Below are 15559 nucleotides of genomic sequence, written 5' to 3'. Positions count from 1 at the left end.
GAGGAACATATTTTTCAACCGATTACTGGTGAGAGGAACAAAAAAGAAAATCAAACCTCTAAGGTTGATTGAGGTAGAACTGAATACAACAGTTGTGATATCTGACTATTCTCATGCAGGGCTGAAAAAAGAACCACTCACACCATAAAAAAGAATATAAAAGGCATCTCTTCTTTATTATCTGAACTTGAGATTTGGTTTTTTCCCTGACTTCTGAATTTCTATGATTCAAATATAATGTAGCTTACATTTTCTAATTTCATTCTACTTCTGACTGCATTTACGTTGTCGGACTGTAGGATGCAGCTACCTTATTTTGGAATTTTGGGTTACTGAAAAAGAATACTTTTTGGCATTCTCAAATGAATGGTACAGTTTCACTGGGTAGAGGGTAGTGGTGAACAATCATGCAGAACTTGGGAGGACTATATGCTGGTTATGGAAGTTTTTTGCTGCCTCAATGTCTAGATTTACAGTTAAGACAATCTGTAACTTTCTGTTAAATTACTTGAAACAAATTTCGCTTTAACCACATAAGATTAATTGATCTTACTAGATATTTACATCTACTTACATATGGCGTTTTATCTTACTATGATTTTTGAGAATTATATAACGTAAATATCTCAAAGGTCTCTATGTAGTGCCGTTATGACTGATGAGATGGTGTCATTTTGATAATATGCTTTATATTTTCCCTTTGCGGTCACATGTGAATCCCAATGTAAGTAGGGTGACAGCTAAGGTAAGAGCGCAATTGTTAGTACATAACTCATATTCGTCGCTTCATATTCTGGAATTTGGTAAAAGAACTACTGCAACATGTTTTTAAGGTCACACAGGTTGTTCCATGCTGTCTTTAAAAGGAAGAAAGAGGAAATCAGTAAAAAGGATAAATAAACTGTCATTCTTATGCGCTTTTATTAGCCTGATAATTCAAGCATTTAGGAACTCTTTAAAACGTTTATCCTCTCCTATAATTTTCTGCAGAAATATTTTAACAAAGAGAATTCTATATGTTCTTATGTAGTTCTGCTTTTTAGGTGAATTTGAATATTATTAGTTTTTAAAATTTAATTATTCTTAATATTTAACTAATTAATATTTCTATGACTTGTAGATATATATGAAAGCGAAGATGTTAAGACAATCTTGTCACAAGCGGATTCAATAGTGTTTGATGAAGATGATGCATTGGATATCCCATAAGCGTTATGGACATTCTCTTGAATATTTTGTTTTGAGTTTTAACTTTTAGTAAATGAAATATAGTCTTATCTTTTACCTTTTTAGTGTTTATTATGATATATTGGAACGGTATAAAAAGTTATTAAATTTTGCAAAATTTTTCGAATAAGATATTTTTTAACTTTTAAATATTTATCCTTTTTTAAGTTTGAACTTAAAGAAAAAATATAAAATTTTATTTTAAAAAATAATAAACCGGCTCGTGGAGGCCCGCAGCCCACATAGGACCGTGGTGGTGATAAGTGAGAATTTTGACTACTCATTAGCGCCTTTTAGCTTTCGTTTTAGTCCAAAGGCGTTTAATTGTCTTCCCGAAAACTGAGGAAATGTGCTTAATTGCAGAAATATTGGATGATGAACTCCCAAGATGAAATCCAACTCAAGAAGGAGTAATCTGAACTCAAGGACAAAAAAGGCACATAAGCTCAATTGTGCGGACCGCAGAATATCATTTGCAGCCGCAGGTAATGAAGGAATTTCCATCAGAGACTAGTGCAAAATGTGGTCCGCACATGTGCAGTCCGCACATGAATTGTGTGGCCGCAAAAGCTGAGCCACAAGCAAAGTTCAGAGAAGATGCATTCCAAGTCTACCAGAAGTGAGGACCGCACAACAATTGTACGGCCGCAGAAGAAGAACTATGCGGCCGCATATACAATTGTGCGGACCGTAGAAGAGCAAGGTGCGGCCGCAGTTACAATTCTGCGGACCGCAGAAAGAGTGCATTGCGGCCGCGGCTCAGAATTATGCGGCCACAGACTTCCAATTCTGTCAAGCTGAAGAAAAGTACGGACCAGCATATGGAATTGTACGGCCGCAGAACCTCCGAAAGGGCATTTTAGTCCGAAATTTCCAGCCCTGTATAAATAGACAAGTTTCACATTTTTAGGTCAACTTTTGACATTAGCTGCTACAGTAGCCGTTTCCTTTTACTCTTTTTAGTAGTTTTTCATATTTTGAGCTATTTGAACATAGATTTTATCATTTTAATTAGCAATATGAGTTTAATTATCATTTCTCCTTCTTTTTCTTCCATTTCAAGTATGAGTAGCTAGATTTTCACTAGGGTTGTAACCCAACCCTAGTGTGTAAACTTAATGGGTGTTTAATTTAATGCTTGTTTATGGTTGGGTGTTTATTATTTAGCTTTGTTCTTGGTTTTGTTTGTGGAATTAATGGTTGCAAACATTAGTTCATGCCTATTTGACTTGGTTTCTATTTGAGAAAGAGAAACTTAGTCTAGGAAAACTTGGCTAACAAGAAATTGGGTCAATCGAGAGATTGACAATCCCAATTAAAGGATTGAACCTAGAGATAGTAACAACCCGACATGAGCTTTTTATCAACCATTTTGTTTAATACCCATTTGGACTTGAGAAAGCCAAATTGGGCAAAATCACTCTCTCACCGAGAGGTATTGAGTGGGTAATTGAGTGTTAATAGCCATAATACACCCCAACCAATAAAATAAACTTTAAAGTTTATATCTCATTAGAAAAATACCTAGGTTCATAGCCCTAGGCCTTTTTATAACAATTGAAAAACAACAAAAATAATTTCTTAGTTTTATTTCTTAAATTGCAATCGTAGTTTAATTTAGACTTTAAAACAACCAAATTTTGTGGAAGTACAAATTTTAGATATACAAACTCACACGCTACGATATATACTACTAACTCCCATACATATAGCTCCCTGCGGAATTCGACCCCGACTCTTGTTGGGTATTATTATTGCATCGACCGTTTTCATAACCTCAAATTGAGGTGTGAACTTGGACGAGATCAATTTTTGGCGTCGTTGTCGGGGAGCTAAAAAACGGTGTTACCTATATATTTAGGTGTGTTTTGGGATATCTTCTTTTCCTTCTTGGTTACTAACGTGTTGAGAAATTGTAGGTGCAATCATAGAAAACAATGAGCTCGGAAACTTACCTTTGGGGGATGTGGACGTTGAGGATGATCAAATGGATGAGGTCCCTCTTGAACCTCAAGCCAATAGACGAGGCCGACCGCCTCATGACAATGTGCTCGTTCCACCCCCACCTCCATCGCGAGCGGCTCCACATCGGGTGTTGCCGAATAAAGAGTATGCAAGTGCTATAGTTCATCCCCGTATTAGGTCGGGCAACTTCCAAATAACCAACGTGATGCTCACTTTGCTCGAGCAACAGGGGTTCTTCACCGGTGCAGCGGGTCAAAATGCATATAAACACTTGAAGGGCTTTGTAGATACGTGTTGGGGGAGTAAACAAACTAATGTCTCCGAGGATACTTTGAGGCTGAGGCTTTTTCCCTTCTCTCTATGGGGGAAAGCTTTAGATTGGTTGGAACGTTTCCCAAATCATTCCATTCATACTTGGGATGAACTAGCGGAGAAATTTATTTCTAAGTACTTCTCTCCCGGGCACATGGCTATTGTTCAGGATGAAATTCTAGCATTCAAGCAAGAGTCCAGTGAACCACTACACGAGATATGGGAAAGGTATAAAACAATGGTGAAAGAGTGCCTTAACAACGATATGACGGAGAACATGATTCAACAAACTTTATATCGGGGGATCAATACCACCAACCAATGTATAGTGAATTAACTTGCCGGTGGGAAATTCATGACTACGCCTTATGCGGAGGCGTGTGATATCTTGGATGAGATGGCGGATACTTCTTCGGCATGGCAATCTCGGGCTAATGTTCCACAAGGTGACCCCAATATGATTCACCTTCACAAAGAGTTGCATGATCATTGACAAGCCATAGCCGAATTGACTATCACCATGAACCAATTGGCAAAGACTCAACTTCAATAAGGGCAAAACTAGAGGCAAGTCAATGCAATGGAGGGAGTAAATATGATGGTGAACAAGCGAAGAACAAGAAGTCCACAGGTGCAACAAAGAGTGAACAATTTTGTGCAAGATGAGAGTGGATTTGATCAAGATGAATCTTACAATGACCAAGAAGAGGAGGTCCAATATGTGAACAACTTTCAAGGGCAAAGAAACAACTACCAAGGCCCTAGCCAACAACAATGGAGACCTCAAAATAATCAAGGCAATTGGAATTCTCACAACCAAGGTAATTGGAGTGGTGGAAACAATCAAAGCAATTGGAATAACAACAACAGTCAAGGCAATTGGAGTGGAAGCAATAATCAAGAGAATTGGCATAACAATAATAACCAAGGCAATGGGGGAGGCAACAATCAAGGCGGGTGGAATAACAATCAAAGAAATCGGGGGTCGGGTTTTCAAAGGCCCCCGATGTATGAACAACGGAGCAGCCCACCCCCTTATCCTTCCCATGGTCCTAGTTCTTCCAATAATAAAATGGGCCGTATTGAGAAGATGTTCAAGAAAATGATGGAGAAGAATGTCGATTCCGATGTCTAACTTGCTTCACACAACACATCGATCCGCAATCTAGAGGTGCAAATGGGTCAAAGCTCTCAAGCTTTAAATTCTCATCCTGAGGGGGCACTACCAAGTGACACGGTGGTGAACCCGAAGGGTGGGAACAATATGGGGCATGCCATGGCCGTTACTACAAGAAGTGGAAGAGGTGGGAATGCACCCACCTCAAGTCAAATGCAACTTGTGGATGATGAGCAAGTGGTAGAAAAAGAGGAGATCCCATCCAATGTAGTGCAAACAAATGATGAAGTGCGGATTGATATTGATGACACGGTGGAAGAGACTCAAGAGGAAGTGAACCCGTCTAAGGAGCATGTGATTGACATACCGGAACCGATAGTGCAAAAGGCTAAGGCACCATTGCCTAAGCCACCTTCTCCATATCCTCAAAGGCTTGCCAAGTAAAATGGCGAGAATCAATTCAACAAGTTCATTGATATGATGAAGAGTCTCTCGATAAATGTGCCATTAGTTGAAGCCTTTGAGCAAATGCCCGGGTACGCAAAGTTTATGAAGGATTTGGTGACAAAGAAGCGGTCGATGAATTTTAAAACTATCAAAGTCACTCACCAAGTGAGTGCAATTATGCATTCGATGGCTCCTAAGTTGGAAGATACCGGTGCTTTCACAATCCCTTGTACCATTGGAAGTGCCGAGTTTGCCAAAGCTCTTTGTGATCTTGGGGTGAGTATCAATTTGATGCCCTATTCGGTTTTCAAGACCTTGGAAATTGGGCAACCAAGACCTACATCTATGAGATTACAAATGGCCTATCATACAATGAAGAGACAGTTGGGGGTGATTGAAGATGTATTGGTTCGTGTCGATAAGTTCATTCTCCCGGCGGATTTTGTTATTCTTGATTGTGAAGTGGACTATGAGGTACCGATTATTTTTGGAAGACTTTTCCTTACTATGGGGAAGACTCTTGTTGATGTGGAAGTTAGAGAAATCACTTTCCGGGTGGGTGATTAAAAGGTGGTGTTCCACGTGTGCAAATCTATGAGGCAACCGAATAGCAATGAAATGTGTTCATTCGTGGACTTGGTGATCAATATGATTATTGATGATACAAGTGCCACGATTAATGTGAGTGATATGTTGGAGGCCGTCTTGCTCAATTTTGATGATGAAAAGATGGATGGCTTCATGGAATGTGTTAATTCTTTGCAAGGAATGGGGTCGTACAACTATGCACCCCCGAAACTTTCCTTGGATCTTGAGAATAGGATAACTCCTCCTACAAAGCCTTCAATTCAAGAGCCTCTAATCTTGGAGTTGAATCCATTGCCTCCACATCTCAGGTATGAATTCCTTGTCCCTTGTTCTACTTTATCGGTTATTCTTTCCTCTTGCTTGACTAACGTTCAGGTTGACTCTACATTAGCGGTTATCCACAAGAGCAAGAAGGCTATTGGGTGGACTTTGGCGGATATTCGGGGAATAAGCCCCGCATTTTGCATGCACAAGATTAACTTGGAGGAATATGTCAACTCTCCATTGAACATCAAAAGAGACTCAATGAAGCCATGCAAGACGTGGTCAAAAAGGAGATAATCAAATGGTTGGATGCCGGGGTGGTCTACCCTATTTCTGATAGTTCATGGACTTCTCCGGTGCAATGTGTCCCGAAAAAGGGGGGCATAACAGTGGTCACAAATGACAAGAACGAGTTGATTCCCACAAGAACGGTGATCGGGTGGAGAGTGTGTATGGACTATCGGAAGCTAAACAAAGTCACAAGGAAAGACCATTTTCCACTCCCCTTCCTTGACCAAATGCTTGATAGATTGGCCGATCGTGCTTTCTATTACTTTCTAGATGGATATTCGGGCTACAACCAAATCCTTATAGCTCCGAAAGATCAAGAGAAAACAACTTTCACTTGTCCCTATGGCACTTTCGCTTTCAAGCGGATGCCATTTGGCTTATGCAATGCACCAACGACTTTTTAACGGTTTATAATGGTGATCTTTATGGATATGGTAGAAGACAACCTTGAAGTATTCATAGATGATTTCTCGGTAGTCGGGGATTCCTTTGATGATTACTTGGAAAATTTGGATAAAGTATTGGCAAGGTGTGAAGAAACGAACATGGTGCTAAATTGGGAGAAATGCCATTTCATGGTCGAGGAAGGCATTTACTTGGCCACAAAAATTCAAAGAATGGCATAGAGGTTGACAAGGCGAAGATAGAGGTGATTTCTAAACTTCCAACTCCAACCTCAGTGAAAGGCGTGGGAAGTTTCTTGGGTCACACGGGGTTTTACCGGCGCTTCATAAAGGATTTTTCTAAAGTGGTGAACCTATTGTGTAAGCTCTTAGAGAAAGATGCTAAGTTTCACTTCAGTGATGATTGCATGAGAGCTTTTGAATTGCTAAAGTTCAAGTTGACAACAACTCCCATTATCACCGCTCCTAATTGGAGTATTCCTTTTGAGCTCATGTGCGATGCTAGTGATGTAGCGGTTGGAGCAATTTTGGGACAATGCATAAACAAGATTTTTCATCCGGTCTACTATGCTAGTAAGACCATGAATGATGCCCAAGTCAATTACACCATTACAGAAAAAAAGCTCCTTGCCATTGTGTTTGCAATTGAGAAGTTCCGCCCATACTTGATGGGTGCAAAGGTTATTGTTCATACGGATAATGCGACACTTCGCTATCTTATGAGCAAAAAAGATTCAAAATCTAGGTTGATGAGATGGGTGCTATTGTTGCAAGAGTTTGATATTGACATCCAAGATCGAAAAGGGAGTGAAAATCAAGTGGTGAACCACTTGTCTCGTTTGGAGGAGGAGGGGAGGCCGCATTATGGCCTTGAAATCAATGACTCCTTCCCCGATGAGCAACTCTTGGCTATTTTAATGAAGGAGGTGACATGGTTCGCGGATCTAGCAAACTTCTTTGTGCGTGGAATCATCCTGAATGAGCTCTCTTCAAATCAAAGGAAGAAGCTTAAACGGGATTGTCAAGATTATTATTGGGGCGAGCCATACCTTTTCCGGATTTGCACGGATGGGGTAATTAGAAGATGTGTACCGGGAGAAGAGCAAAATGTTATTCTTGAGGCTTGCCATTCTTCGCCTTATGGTGGTCACCATGGCGGAGTAAAAACTGCGGCCAAAGTGCTAAGTTGCGATTTTTATTGGCCCACTCTCTACAAAGATGCTAGTGATATGGTGAAAAGATGTGATGAAGGCCAACAGATCGGGGGAATCTCGAAAAAGAATGAAATGCCTCTCACTACTATTTTGGAGATTGATATTTTTGATGTGTGGGGTGTTGACTTCATGGTTCCTTTTGTGAGTTCTTATGGAAACACCTACATCTTGGTCGCGGTTGATTATGTGTCTAAATGGGTGGAGGCCGTTGCTCTACCCAAAAATGAAGCGAGAAGTGTGGTGGAGTTCTTGAAGAAGAATATTTTCACAAGATTTGGTACTCCGTGGGCTCTCTTAAGCGATGGGTGGTCATATTTTTGCAACAAGGCTTTTGACACTTTGCTTAGAAAGTATGATGTCACTCATAAAGTTATGACTCCCTATCATCCACAAGCTAGTAGTCAAGTAGAAGTCTCCAACCGGGAGATAAAGAGTATCTTGTCCAAAACAGTGAATGCTAACCGGACGGATAGGTTAAAGAAGCTTGATGATGCACTATGGGTTTATCAGACTGCTTTCAAAACTCCTATCGGTATGTCTCCATAACGGTTGGTGTTTGGCAAATCTTGTCATCTTCCGGTGGAACTTGAGCACAAAGCCATGTGGGCTTTAAAGAAGTTGAATCTTTATTGGGATGCAACCGCTAATTTGCGGGTTGCACATTTGAATGAATTGGATGAGTTTCGGTACCATGCATATGCAAGTTCGTCCTTGTACAAAGAGAAGATGAAGTACATTCGTGACAAATACATCCGAAACAAGTAGTTCAAGGTGGGCGATCTTGTTTTGCTCTTCAACTCATGATTGAAGATGTTTCCCAGAAAGCTAAAATCTAAATGGAGTGTTCCCTTTGAAATTGTAGGTGTGACACCTTTTGGTATATTGGACTTGAAGAAAAAAAATAATGAGGTATTCCGAGTCAATGGTCACCGGGTGAAGTATTATTTTGGACAAGTTGATGATGGCCACATGGTGGCAGTTATTCATTTGAAGTGATGGTACTCTGCGTCATGCCGCAACGTTAAATCAGGCGCTTCATGGGAGGCAACCCATGTTTTCTTTTATTTTCTTCTTTTATAGATAAGTGTTATTTGTGTGCTAACTGGATTTGAAGTGTGTTGAAGGAATGGGTGTGATTTACAGGAACTATGCTTAGAAAATTGGCTAAGTGTGGAAAAAGTGTGAACCGCATGTGTATTGTGCGGACCGCACAATTGTGATTGCTACAACAGGAGGGAACTAGGGTCGCACAATTACAGTGCGGACCGCACAAATTGAAAATGAAAAATGCAAACTCTCTGAAGTTTGGTCTGTCAGAGAAATGACCAAAATGCGGCCGCACAGCAAATCTACGGTCCGCACACAAAATCTGCGGTCGCACCATAAATTCTGCGGACCGCAGATCAGCAAGGGCATTTGAGCCCCCAGGTAATAGAGTGCGGACCGCAGAAGGAATTCTGCGGCCGCACTCCTCCCTTGTCCCTCAAGTCTGACCGTCCAAGTATAAATAGTAACCTTAGGGACACTGTACATTTGTTTCCTCTTTGAGCACTCTAAACTCTAAAATATTGAAATCGTCTGTTCAATCTTTGCCACACTAAATCCACATATGTGATTACTCATTTGCATTACTTCATATATGGTATGATTCAATTACTCGTAGAATTTTTCAATTTTTAGTTTAATTTACAATTTTTAGGTAGTTTTAGGCCATTTGTCAATAGATTTCAATTTTACTACCATGTGGGGTTTAAATTATGTTGGGTTAACCGATAATTGCTCGGTGGGGAATGGGTGATTTATTTTTCATGCTTAAGTTTTCATACCATATCGAATTTGTGCAAAATTTTGTAAACCCTAGGAATTTTGCAAATTTTGGTTTGAAATATGCGGTCGCACAAGAAATTGTGCGGTCCGCAGAAGTTAAGACTAAAGTACTGTAAGTAAGGCTGAATCTGCGACCGCACTTGAAATTGTGCGGTCCGCAGAAATTCCATCGCGACCGTAGAAAAGTGAGTGCAGCCACAGAATAATATAATCGTTGTCATCATAGAGTTGCCACTTTTGGGATATCTAATGTGCGGCCGCAATGATAAAAGTGCGGATCACACTTCAAATCTGCGGTCGCACTCATAATTGTGCAGACCGCAGTTCCAGCTCTGCGGCCACAAGTTCAAATTGTGTGGTCCGCACAACCCAGTCTGCAGTCGCACTTGTAATTGTGTGGACCGCACTTCCCCACCTTGCCAGTATGTTCTAAACTGTGTGTTACTGTCTGTTTGCAATTGAACTACAACTGACTGTTGTTGTTGCTTGTTACAAAAAATGGTCTGATCTCGAGACGTGGTGATACATCAAAGGGGAGGGGTGAACATTCCAGAGGCCGAGGCAAAAGTCATTTACCCCTCGCCCTCCAAAAGATAATTGCAAAGAAGGCTACAGTCGGCCGAGGAAGAAATCAGAGCCCTCCGAATCTAGTTCATATGCTCCATCTCGGGAAGCATCATAGGGCGACTCAGTTCAAAAGCAACCGACTGTCAAATCACAACCACCGGGAAGGTATCAACTTTGGGACGAGCCTTCCTCCTCACATAGCACCTCCGAGGGTTCGGAGAGTGCCAGTCAGGCTTCAGAGCCCTCTTCTACATCTGTCCCTGAGGCACCAGCAGCTACTGTCGATGATATTCCGGATGATGGTCGGGGATTGGGGGGGTAATACTACAGTTGCCGGCCTTGAGAGGTCGAAAAAGAAAGAGGTCTAGGAGGGCCGTTTCGTCAGTCTATCTTCCTTCACCAGCTTCCGTGGGTGGTGGCCGGTGAGATCGCTTACTCTTGAGCGACAGTTCCAACTTAAAGATCTTGAAAATTATAATCTAGCAGTGTTAAGACAGTTCCAAGAGAGGAAGAGGTGGATGTGGTTCACCCAGAGTGTAGTTGACGCCAAGGAGTATCTGGTCCGGGAATTCTACGCCAATGTGGCACACATAAAGAAAGGGACCAAAGTGACAAAAGTGAGGAATCTGAAGGTGAGATTTGACCAACACACACTGAACTCCTATTTGGGGTTTGAGGACGTTGAGCCGGCACAGTACTTGGAGAAGCTGACGATGGGTGATGCAACTCGCCCATGGTTAGCTAAGATTCTTGCAGCTCCGAGTCCACCTCCACTATGGATCACAACCGGGGTTCCTATTCAGCGAAACACCCTAAACTTCGAGGCAAAGGGATGGCAGACCTTCGTATGCAATAGACTAGACCCGTGCTAGAATGAAACAAACCTACCTATTCCACGGGCAATTCTAGTCGCCTCCATTATGGCCGGGTACCCAATCAATGTGGGTGTCGTGATGTCGGCCAACATGTCTGTGGTCGCAAGGCAAGCTGATACCTCCTACCCGTATCCTAACACCATCACTGAGTACCTTACAGATGCACGGGTGGAGCCGTGAGATTTTGACATGAAGGTTTGGGCTAAGAAGCCTTTCTCTTGGTATTCTTTGATGGATGCACACAACCCAAAGAGAAAGGGTCAGCCGACTACTACCGTAGGCCAGTCTGATGAGCCATCGGTGGTAGCTGCAGAGTCAAACAATATGCCTTTTACTTCAGCAGAGCCTTTATCTAGTGAAGCTTCTATGCCTCCACCTTCAGCCTCAGTGCCTTCCACCGCGGCTTTGAAGGCAGTACCGATGCCCACTGCTCCACTGACTGCGCTGCGAGTCTCCCAGACACTGGCGAGCCTCAACAACTGGATGCATACAGCTACTGCAAAGCTGTATGACATATCCAGTCATGTTGTAGCACAGTCATTCATTCCGACACCCCAGATTCCCCCCTCAGTTGAAGAAACCTTGAAGAAGCTTCTGGAAAATCAAAACACTTTTATGGCCACTCTGGTACAGTATGGGCCCATGATTGAGGAGCTGGCCAAGGAAGTGAAGAAGATGCGGAAGTCCCAGGCCTCCAAGAAGTCAGTGGACAAGCTCCGGCGACAGGTTACCAAGATTGCAGCAGCCGGAGACATTCCATTTGATATGCTGATAGACCCGCACCACCCATGCCCATCTCCTACAGCACCTACAACATCAACTGGCCAGTCTGAGGACCCAGACACTGTTGCTGATACTGCTGAGGCAGTCCGTCAGATGTTCACTAACCCAGCCACTCCCGGACTTGAGGATGATGAGATCCAATTAGATGAGGCTGAGGTCGGTGCCACTGCTGGGGACACAGAGATGGCCATAGAGCCATAAGGAGTTTTCTTCACTCTCACCCTTCTTTTACTCTTATGTTGTTAAGCGTTAGGGACAATGCTTAGTTTTATTCTGGGGGAGGGGGTGGAGTTTCTTTGACTCATTTTGATGGTTATGTATTTTGATAATTATGGGACTTTTGGCCTGTAATTATCTTATTACTATTTTCTTCTTCTTTCTCATTATATATATATTCTCTCTTATCTCGCATTATGTATATATTCATTACTTATTCTTTCTTATTAGGTATATATTCTCTCTTATCTCTCATTATGTGTATATTCATTACGCCTTCAATAGTTTTTATTTTGCTTTGTAGCTTCTTTATCTTTATGTTGTTTTCTTTTTGAATTAGTAGCTTCTTGTTGATTTAATAACTTCTGTCTAGGTTTTAGTGGATAATAAGCCTTTGGTTTTCTTAATGCCACGGTTCTTTCCGAAGGTAATTTTTGTGTAAATCGGGTGACTCTTCCCAATGATGGATGGTGTGACAACCTTCTTAAGGGATTGAGTCTGTTTTTTGTGTTTAGGTAATAATAGTAGTAATAATGAATAAAAAGACCTAATTGAGTTATACTCGAAGAGTCAAACATGCTTCACTTGGTACCAACACACTTACCTACATGCTTATGATTAAAAACAAGGTTTTTTTGGAAAGAAATAACTCTAGTTAGTGACCTTATGACTCTTGTGTTGATTTAGACAATCATCGAGTGGTTCAATCGAACCATAGTGATTTTCAATCTTGAATATGGTCGTTGTGGGCCCTCGACTCTATCCTCTTTAACAATCCAGCTGCGTGCGAGGTGAGATGTTATTATTGCAAGTCCAAGTACCCATGCTAATGGTCTAGAACTTGTCCCGAATGTGTTTCTAGGCAAAATTTTAAGTTTTGCTTGGATTGAAAAGTGATTGTAGGCTCTCCTTGACCCGCTTGAAGTTTTCCATTGCCCACCAATATTGTTATCCCTAGTCAACCCATTTGATCCTAAAATCTTTCTCATTTGATAACCATGTTACAAGCCTTTACCCATTTTATCGTGACTCTCTCTTGAAACCCGAGCTTTCCTTAGCACTTTTGTGAAACAATTAGCTAAAAACATAAGTTTGGGGAAGAGAAGAGGAACTTGAAAGAGGTATCAAGGAACAAAAAGAGAAAAAAAATGATAAGAAAGAAAGGAAAGAAAAAGAAAGAACAAAAAGAAAAATGCAAAAAGAAAGTGAATAAGTGGAAAAGTTGAAGGGATTCAAAGAAAAGTAATGATGCAAAGCATGGAGAAATCAAAGAGGGAGAAATTGAATATCATGATCAAGAAAGAGTGATGTTAATTCTCTCTAGTTCCCTTAAGAAAAAGAAAATGCCTTAAAGAGTTGGAAAAGCATGAACCGAGAAAAGAAAATGGAGTATTTAAGGAAAGATGAACATGTTCTATCATAGCATATCCAACCTTAGTCCAAAAGCCTTCATTGCATTCCGAAAAAGCCATACGTGATTTCAAGCCGAGTGAGCTTACATTAGTGGTGTCTACATGAGGGGTAAGCCTATGGTATTTAAAGTCGTACTTGCGACATTCTTTTAAGAGAGGTGAGTGAATCTTTCGCAAATCTTTGGATTGAGTGCTAAATTCTTAAGTGAGATAGGCAAACGGAGACTAGAGAAGGAGGTGTTTGGGATCCACAACGACCTACATAAAAGAGCGAGCTTCCTTGATGAATAAAGTCAACTCTTAATGCTCCAGTGTCACATTAGAACTATTTGTGCTTAAAAGTTTAACTTGTTGCCTTGTTGATAATTCATAAGTGGTGTGGGTAATTGTTGGTCTCAATTGATGTGTGAATGACTCACTTTGATTTGCTGGAATGGCTCTTAACTTGTAGAGGTGGGAACCACTTTATTTGCTTGAGGACAAGAAAAAGCTTAAGTTTGGGGGAGTTGATAAGTGGAAATTTTGACCACTCATTAGCGTCTTTTAGCTTTTATTTTAGTCTAAAAGCGTTTAATTATCTTTTCAAAAACTGATGAAATGTGCTTAATTGCAGGAATATTGGATGATGAACTCCCAAGATGAAATCCAACTCAAGAAGGAGTAATCTGAACTCAAGGACAAAAAAGGCACAAAAGCTCAATTGTGCGAATCGCAGAATATCATCTGCGGCCGCAGGTTATAAAGGAATTTCCATCAGAGACTGATGCAAAGTGCAGTCCGTACATGAATTGTGCGGCCGCAAAAGCTGAGCCAGAAGCAAAGTCAGAGAAGATATCCCCGTCCCTTACTCGTCTTTTGAAAGCCGTCGCATTCTAAGTCTCCCAGAAGTGCGGACCGCACAACAATTGTGCGGACCGCAGAAGAGCAAGGTGCGACCCCAGTTACAATTTTACGGACCGCAGAAAGAGTGCATTGCGGCCGCGGTTCAGAATTATGCGGTCGCAAATTTCCAATTCTGTCAAGCTGAAGAAAAGTGCAGACCGCACATGGAATTGTGCGGCCGCAGAATCTCCGAAAGGGCATTCTTGTCCGAAATTCCCAAACCTGTAAATAGACAAGTTTCACATTTTAGGTCAACTTTTGACATCATCTGCTTACAATAGCCCTTTCCTTTTACTTCTTTTAGTAGTTTTTCATATTTTGAGCTATTTGAACATAGATTTTATCATTTTAATTAGCAATATGAGTTAATTATCATTTCTCTTTCTTTTTTTTCCATTTCAAGCATGAGTAGCTAGATTTTCACTAGGGTTGTGACCCAACCCTAGTGTGTAAACTTAATGGATGTTTAATTTAATGCTTGTTTATGGTTGGGTGTTTATTATTTAACCTTGTTCTTTATTTTATTTGTGGAATTAATGGTTGCAAATATTAGTTCATGCCTATTTGACTTGATCTTTACTTGAGAAAGAGAGACTTAATCTAGGAAAACTTGGCTAACAAAAAATTGGGTCAATCGAGAGATTGACAATCCCAATTAAAGGGTTGAACCTAGAGATAGTAACAACCCGACTTGAGCTTTTTATCAACCATTTTGTTTAATACCCATTTGTACTTGAGAAAGCCAAATTGGGCAAAATCACTTTGTGGCCGAGAGGTATTGAGTGGGTAATTGAGTGTTGATAGCTATAATATACCCCGACTAATAAAACAAGTTTTAAAGTTTATATCCCATTAGGCAAAGTCCTAGGTGAATGTCATAGCCCTAGGCCTTTTTATAACATTTGAAAAACAACAAAAACAATTTCCTAGTTTTATTTCTTAAATTGCAATCGTAGTTTAATTTGGACTTTAAAATAATCCAATTTTGTGGAAGTGCAAATTTAGATATACTAACTCACGCGCTACGATATATACTACTAACTCCCATACATATAGCTCCCTGCGGAATTCGACCCCGACTCTTGTTGGGTATTATTATTGTATCGACCGTTTTTATAACCTCGAATTGAGGTGTGAACTTGGACGAGATCAAGTGGGCTGACCATTA

Source organism: Nicotiana tomentosiformis, chromosome 9, assembly GCF_000390325.3.
Source record: "Nicotiana tomentosiformis chromosome 9, ASM39032v3, whole genome shotgun sequence".
Lineage (NCBI taxonomy): Eukaryota > Viridiplantae > Streptophyta > Magnoliopsida > Solanales > Solanaceae > Nicotiana > Nicotiana tomentosiformis.
The sequence above is the reverse complement of the archived record's forward strand: the minus strand, read 5'-3'. Positions refer to the sequence as shown.